This window comes from Podarcis bocagei (assembly GCF_964188305.1).
Source record: "Podarcis bocagei genome assembly, chromosome: 18".
Taxonomy (NCBI): Eukaryota; Metazoa; Chordata; class Lepidosauria; order Squamata; family Lacertidae; genus Podarcis; species Podarcis bocagei.
The window spans coordinates 4,627,543-4,633,723 of NC_138144.1; the positions used below are offsets into that span (position 1 = coordinate 4,627,543).

Below are 6,181 nucleotides of genomic sequence, written 5' to 3' on the forward strand. Positions count from 1 at the left end.
GGAGGGCCTGGCATGCTCTGGTCCATGGGGTCATGATGGGTGGACACGACTAAATGACTAAACAACAACAACAAATACGGTTGCTGCCAGGTCAGAAACCCGGGTACATAAAAAAGGTAAAGGACCTCTGGATGGTTAAGTCCAGTCAAAGGCGATTATGGGGTTGCGACGCTCATCTCTCTTTCAGGCCGAGGGAGCCGCCGTTTGTCCACAGACAACTTTCCGGTTCATGTAGCCAGCGGGACTAAACCGCTTCTGGCGCAACAGGACACCGTGACGGAAACCAGAGTGCATGGAAATGCTGTTTACCTTCCTGCCGTAGTGGTACCTATTTATCTACTTGCGCTGGTGTGCTTTCGAACTGCTGGGTTGGCAGGAGGTGGGACAGAGCAACGGGAGCTCGCTCCATCGTGGGGATTCGAACCGCCGACCTTCCAGTCAGCAAGCCCAAGAGGTTCAGTAGTTTAGACCACAGAGCCACCACTTTAATCTAGGTCTTTGTTGCCCCAACGGAACATCTATTCCCCCTCGGGGTCCCTTCCAGTGTTGCAGTTCTACGATTCTATGATCTCAGCTGTATTGCTTGAGTGCAGCTTGCTCTAACAACAATTCGCTTGTCCCAGAATCCAAGAAGGAGAAGCACACATAATAGAAATGGAAATTAACTATGGACCAAGAAAGAGGCTTTTTTAACTGTGGTCACCAGCTGTGGCTGCCAACAGAAATCTCCACATAGTTGCAACTGGACCCGCCACCAGTTGCAAAACATGCCTGGTACCTGGGGAATTTTGAACGCTACTAGGGATGTGAAAGGGACGTGGGTGGCGCTGTGGGTTAAACCACAGAGCCTAGGACTTCCCGATCAGAAGGTTGGCGGTTCGAATCCCCGCAACGGGATGAGCTCCCATTGCTCGGTCCCTGCTCCTGCCCACCTAGCAGTTCGAAAGCACGTCAAAGATCAAGTAGATAAATAGGTACCGCTCTGCCGGGAAGGCAAATGGCGTTTCCGTGCACTGCTCTGGTTTGCCAGAAGCAGCTTAGTCCTGCTGGCCACATGACCCGGAAGCTATACGCCGGCTCCCTCGGCCAATAAAGCGAGATGAGCACGCAACCCCAGAGTCGGTCACGACTGGACCTAATGGTCAGGGGTCCCTTTACCTTTACCTTAGGGATGTGAAAGGGCTCATTTCCACCCATTCCTCTCGGAATCTGCTCTGTACTGCAATGTTTCCGTTCTGCTGCAGTTTGGGTTCTGCAAAAACACCAACATTATTCCGGGTTGCCGTTTGCCGTGGCCAAATTTACCAATGCAATTCTTTACATGATCGTCGCAGCATTCATTTGAATGACGGCAGCAGGGGGCGACATAATCAATATCACACCGGATGAAAATATTGATCCCAAACTTCAGACGGTGGGGAGGGTATGACGACAGAGAACACCAATTATATTGTCCAAATCTCTCCATTCACTCACCCATTATTTGCCCCCTTCCCCCTTCTGCCTCAGTATCCCCCCTGCAACCACTTTCCTTTCCAAACAGGACGAGATTTGATCGAATCCCTCCATAGATCACACATCAAAAGCGCAAGCAGAATCCATTTCGACTCCACCATCAGAAAGTGTAAGTGCGTCCAAGATGCCACATCAACGCCTATGCAAAATGAAACATTTTGCTGCCGCAGCTCAGCTCTACAAATCAAAAGGGAGCAGGAGAGGCGAATGTCGAAGCGAACCTGCATCCTTAAAAAACAGACTCTCCACCGCAGTTGTCCAAAAGGGATTCCAGATCCCTTTCCACGAGCTCTGGAAGACTTCGCCGCGAGGGAAACTCCCAAGTCAAATGCACTTATAACAGAAAGCTCGCTCCGATATTTCATAGAATAGAAAAGGGCTCCAAGGGTCATCCAAACCAACCCCCTTAGTAAACGCCCTCTGAGGCTCCTCGGCTTTTACAATCCTATTCCTGGCAGGCACTCAACAGGCCTGCGCTTTTGCAAAACAGCACCGGTTGGATTTCTGCCTGTCACACCCTCTGTCTCAGGGTGCGGGGCAGGAAGAGGCGAGGTGGGCACACCTGGGCATATCGGGGCAGTTTTCCCCTTACCTTCTCCGGCTGCAGCCGAGGCGAGAGCTCTTCACCCGGGCGACCCGTTCGGAGAAATTACTCAGAGTGAAGTGTTGGCCGGCCTTGGACTCTGCGGACCAAAGTTTATTAGCTGATGGCTGTCGGGAGACGAATGCCAGAGAGTTAGCAGATCAATGTCTGAAGCCACGGGAGGGAGGGGGAGCCCGGCTGGCTGGCAGGAACAAAAGGCAGATGATAACTAGACACCTTTCCCCCAGAGCAAGATCTTCTACGTGGAATTTGTTGTTGTTGTTTAGTTTAGTCAAACTCATGCTGGTAGCTTTGAGAACACTGTCCAACCATCTGGTCCTCTGTCGTCCCCTTCTCCTTGCGCCCTCCATCTTTCCCAACATCAGGGTCTTTTCCAGGGAGTCTTCTCTTCTCATGAGGTGGCCAAAGTATTCCGTGGAATAAAGGGCAGTAATTTCCCCGCGGAGGTTAGCAAAAAAACTGGAAATTGCAAGAAATACCAACAATGGAAGAATGGCAGATGAAGATGTTGGACTTTTTGGAGCTGGCCAACCTGACTGGAAGAATCCGCGGTCAGGAAGAAGAGGAGATACAAGAGGATTGCAAGAAATTTAAAGAATATTTAGCTAAATATTGTGATATAAGAGAAACAGAAAATTCTTGGAAGTAATAAATAGGCCTAGGGGTAGAATAAGAATGTTGTTGCTTAGACACGTAATCGTGTCTGCCTCTTCATGACCCCATGGACCAGAGCACGCCAGGCACTCCTGTCTTCCACTGCCTCCCGCAGTTTGGTCAAACTCATGCTGGTAGCTTCAAGAACACCATCTCATCCTCTGTCGTCCCTTCTCCTTGTGCCCTCCATCTTTCCCAACATCCGGGTCTTTCCCAGGAAGTCTTCTCTTCTCATGAGGTGGCCAAAGTCTTGGAGCCTCAGCTTCAGGATCTGTCCTTCCAGCGAGCACTCAGGGCTGATTTCCTTCAGAATGGATTGGTTTGATCTTCTTGCCGTCCATGGGACTCTCAAGAGTCTCCTCCAGCACCAGAATTCAAAAGCATCCATTCTTCGGCGATCAGCCTTCTTTATGGTCCACCTCTCACTTCCATACATCACTACTGGGAAAACCATAGCTTTGACTACACGGACCTTTGTTGGCAAGGTGAAAAAGCAGAGAGCAGAGAATAAGAATATGTGGTAGTAAATATTAAGGATCAGAATATTAATAAAGGAGAAGAGGTTAGCAAATGAAAGGAATCCATATAATTAGAAATATGAATTTGGAGAACTGTTATATAGGTGATATAATGAAATTCAGTTAGGGGGGTTTGAGGAAGTCTGTTATCAATGTAGTGAGAATTAGGTATTTGAAGAAATAATGTTTCTTTGCCTTTAGTTTATTGTAATGTGTGTTTTTCTTTGTCGTGTGTTTTGTTACATTATTTTTGTGATAAATGTTGAAAATCATTTAAAAAATGGGGGGGGGGGTGAGTAATTTCCCACGGAATGGGGGTGAGAAATGGCTCCTGCTGCCCCTGAGGTCTGCTGACATATCGCGGCGCACCTCCAGGTGGAATTGCAGAATCGTAGAATCGTAGAACTGGGAAGGAACGCAATGGCCATTGGGCAATGCAGGTGTGATGGCCTGGGATTCGGACTCGGAGGCTGGACCTTAGGAATCCAAGCCTGCACAGGAGTAACCTCCAGGACCAGCGGGGCTGGGGCATGAGCCTGAAGGGTCCTCACCTGTGCTGGGTCCTCAGGTGAGTCTGCTCTGGCCCCTGAGGTGATGGAGGCCCCATTGCCTGCAGGTGCTCCACTCTCAGCCCCGTCAGGGGAAGGTGAGGTTGCCTCTGGGTCCAGGAACCCTCCAGCCTCTCCTGAGCTGCAGAGGCTCAGGGCAGAGAGGCGGAGGGAACTAAGTTCCCGCAGGAGGAGTGCTCGCCTCCAGGCCAGGAGAGGCGAGTCACCTGTGGACCGGGGCCGCCCTATGCCTTGGGGCAGATAAAAGCCAGCCAGTCAGCCCAGTCCCCGGTTGCGGGAGCAACATTGTTGGTTGCTAGTTCCTGCCTGAACCCTGTCCTGCTCTTCTGCCAGAGTTCCTGACCCCACCCAACTCCCCGCCTTAGACCCCACTTCAGCTTTGATGGACAGCCTCCATACCGCAGCCTCAACCTTGGACTGGATTTGGACCTCGCCGCACGGTTAGCCCCTGCGACCAGCACAGCAGGAATCGCAACTTGGGCATCCATGACGGATGGCCAGCCACGGTCTTTCTGTCTGACCTGCCCTACAGGGTTGTGGTGAGAAAGGAACGTAGGAAGGGCAGAACCATGTTGCCTCCTTGAGCTCCTGGGAGGAACAGCAGAATTTGCAAGTGTCCGTCTTTTCCAGGGACAGTCGCAGATTTACAGAAGTTGTCCCGCTTTCTGATTGGATCCTGGAATGTCCCTCTTTTTCTTGGGGAAATGTTGGAGGGGATGGAATAGGATGTCCCTCTTTTCATGGGAGAAATGTTGGAGGGGGTGGAATAGGACGTCCCTATTTTCATGGGAGAAATGTTGGAGGGGGTGGAATAGAACGTCCCTCTTTTCACAGGAGAAATGTTGGAGGGGATGGAATAGGACGTCCCTATTTTCACGGGAGAAATGTTGGAGGGGTGGAATAGGACGTCCCTATTTTCACGGGAGAAATGTTGGAGGGGGTGGAATAGGACGTCCCTATTTTCATGGGAGAAATGTTGGAGGGGTGGAATAGGACGTCCCTATTTTCACAGGAGAAATGTTGGAGGGGATGGAATAGGACGTCCCTATTTTCATCAGGGAAATGTTGGAGGGGATGGAATAGGACGTCCCTCTTTTCATGGGAGAAATGTTGGAGGGGTGGAAAAGGACGTCCCTATTTTCGTGGGAGAAATGTTGGAGGGGATGGAATAGGACGTCCCTATTTTCATCAGGGAAATGTTGGAGGGGATGGAATGGGACGTCCCTATTTTCGTGGGAGAAATGTTGGAGGGGATGGAAGAGCGATATAGAAATGTAATAATAATAATAATAATAATAATTTGGAAAACTTTAATTCACTCATGATGTGAAATCAAACATATAATTAAGTACGTGGTTGGATTAACAGTATGTAATTGTTTATTGCCGTAATAAGTTGCATTAGCAGGGGTTAAGGTCCTCCTGACCTGTCTGGCGTAGCCTTGATCTGAAGCCAGGACATACCCATTAAATCTCTTCTCAAACAATAAAAGTTTATAGGGTTCTGTTTACCAGGCCAGACGCTCTTCTCACCAGAGTTTGCCTCTGAGCGGAGAGACAGTTTACAAAAGGGTTCTTAGGTGTTTCTCGGAGCTAAAGGGCGGAGATACGGAATCTGTTAAATAAATAACGCTCATGAATAAATAAGGAGAGATTATTATTGGATGGCTTCCAGGAACACCATTGTCTTGGCTGCGAGAGAGAGGCGAAATTGCTGGTGAGCAAACTTATCCTGGGGAAGCAGCTGAAGGTTGCGTCTGCTACTGATTGAATCGAGACTGATAACAGAAGCTGCAGCGTTCCAGCTCTGTATTTTTCATTCAAGGATGATTTAAGTGGATGCAAGGTTTTGTCTCGTTTGAGCATCCTCTACAACATTTTTCCGATGAAAATAGGGATACCCTATTCTCTCTATGGAGACATGGGTGGCGCTGTGGGTTAAACCACAGAGCCTAGGACTTGCCAATCAGAAGGTTGGCGGTTCGAATCCCCGCAATGAGGGGTGAGCTCCCGTTGCTCAGTCCCTGCTCCTGCCAACCTAGCAGTTCGAAAGCACGTCAAAGCGCAAGTAGATAAATAGGCACTGCTCCGGCAGGTAGGTAAACGGCATTTCCGTGCGCTGCTCTGGTTCGCCAGAAGCGGCTTAGTCATGCTGGCCACATGACCCAGAAGCTGTACGCCAGCTCCCTTGGCCAATAAAGCGAGATGAGCGCCGCAACCCCAGAGTCGGCCACGACTAGACCTAATGGTCAGGGGTCCCTTTACCTTTACCTTATTCTCTCTATAGTTCTGGTTTTCCCAGTAGTGATGTATGGAAGTGAG

General features: G+C 49.7%; 1 protein-coding gene across 1 annotated transcript in view; it reads right to left on the minus strand.

Moving 5' to 3' along the window:
- Positions 1-2,221, minus strand: part of CERS4 (ceramide synthase 4) — a 96,347-nt gene extending 94,126 nt beyond the window's left edge. The window contains exon 1 of the mRNA XM_081177939.1: positions 2,108-2,221. The gene's annotated coding sequence lies outside the window, so the exon portion shown is untranslated. The remainder of the gene's footprint in view (positions 1-2,107) is intronic.
- Between the last annotated feature and the right edge of the window lie 3,960 nt (positions 2,222-6,181).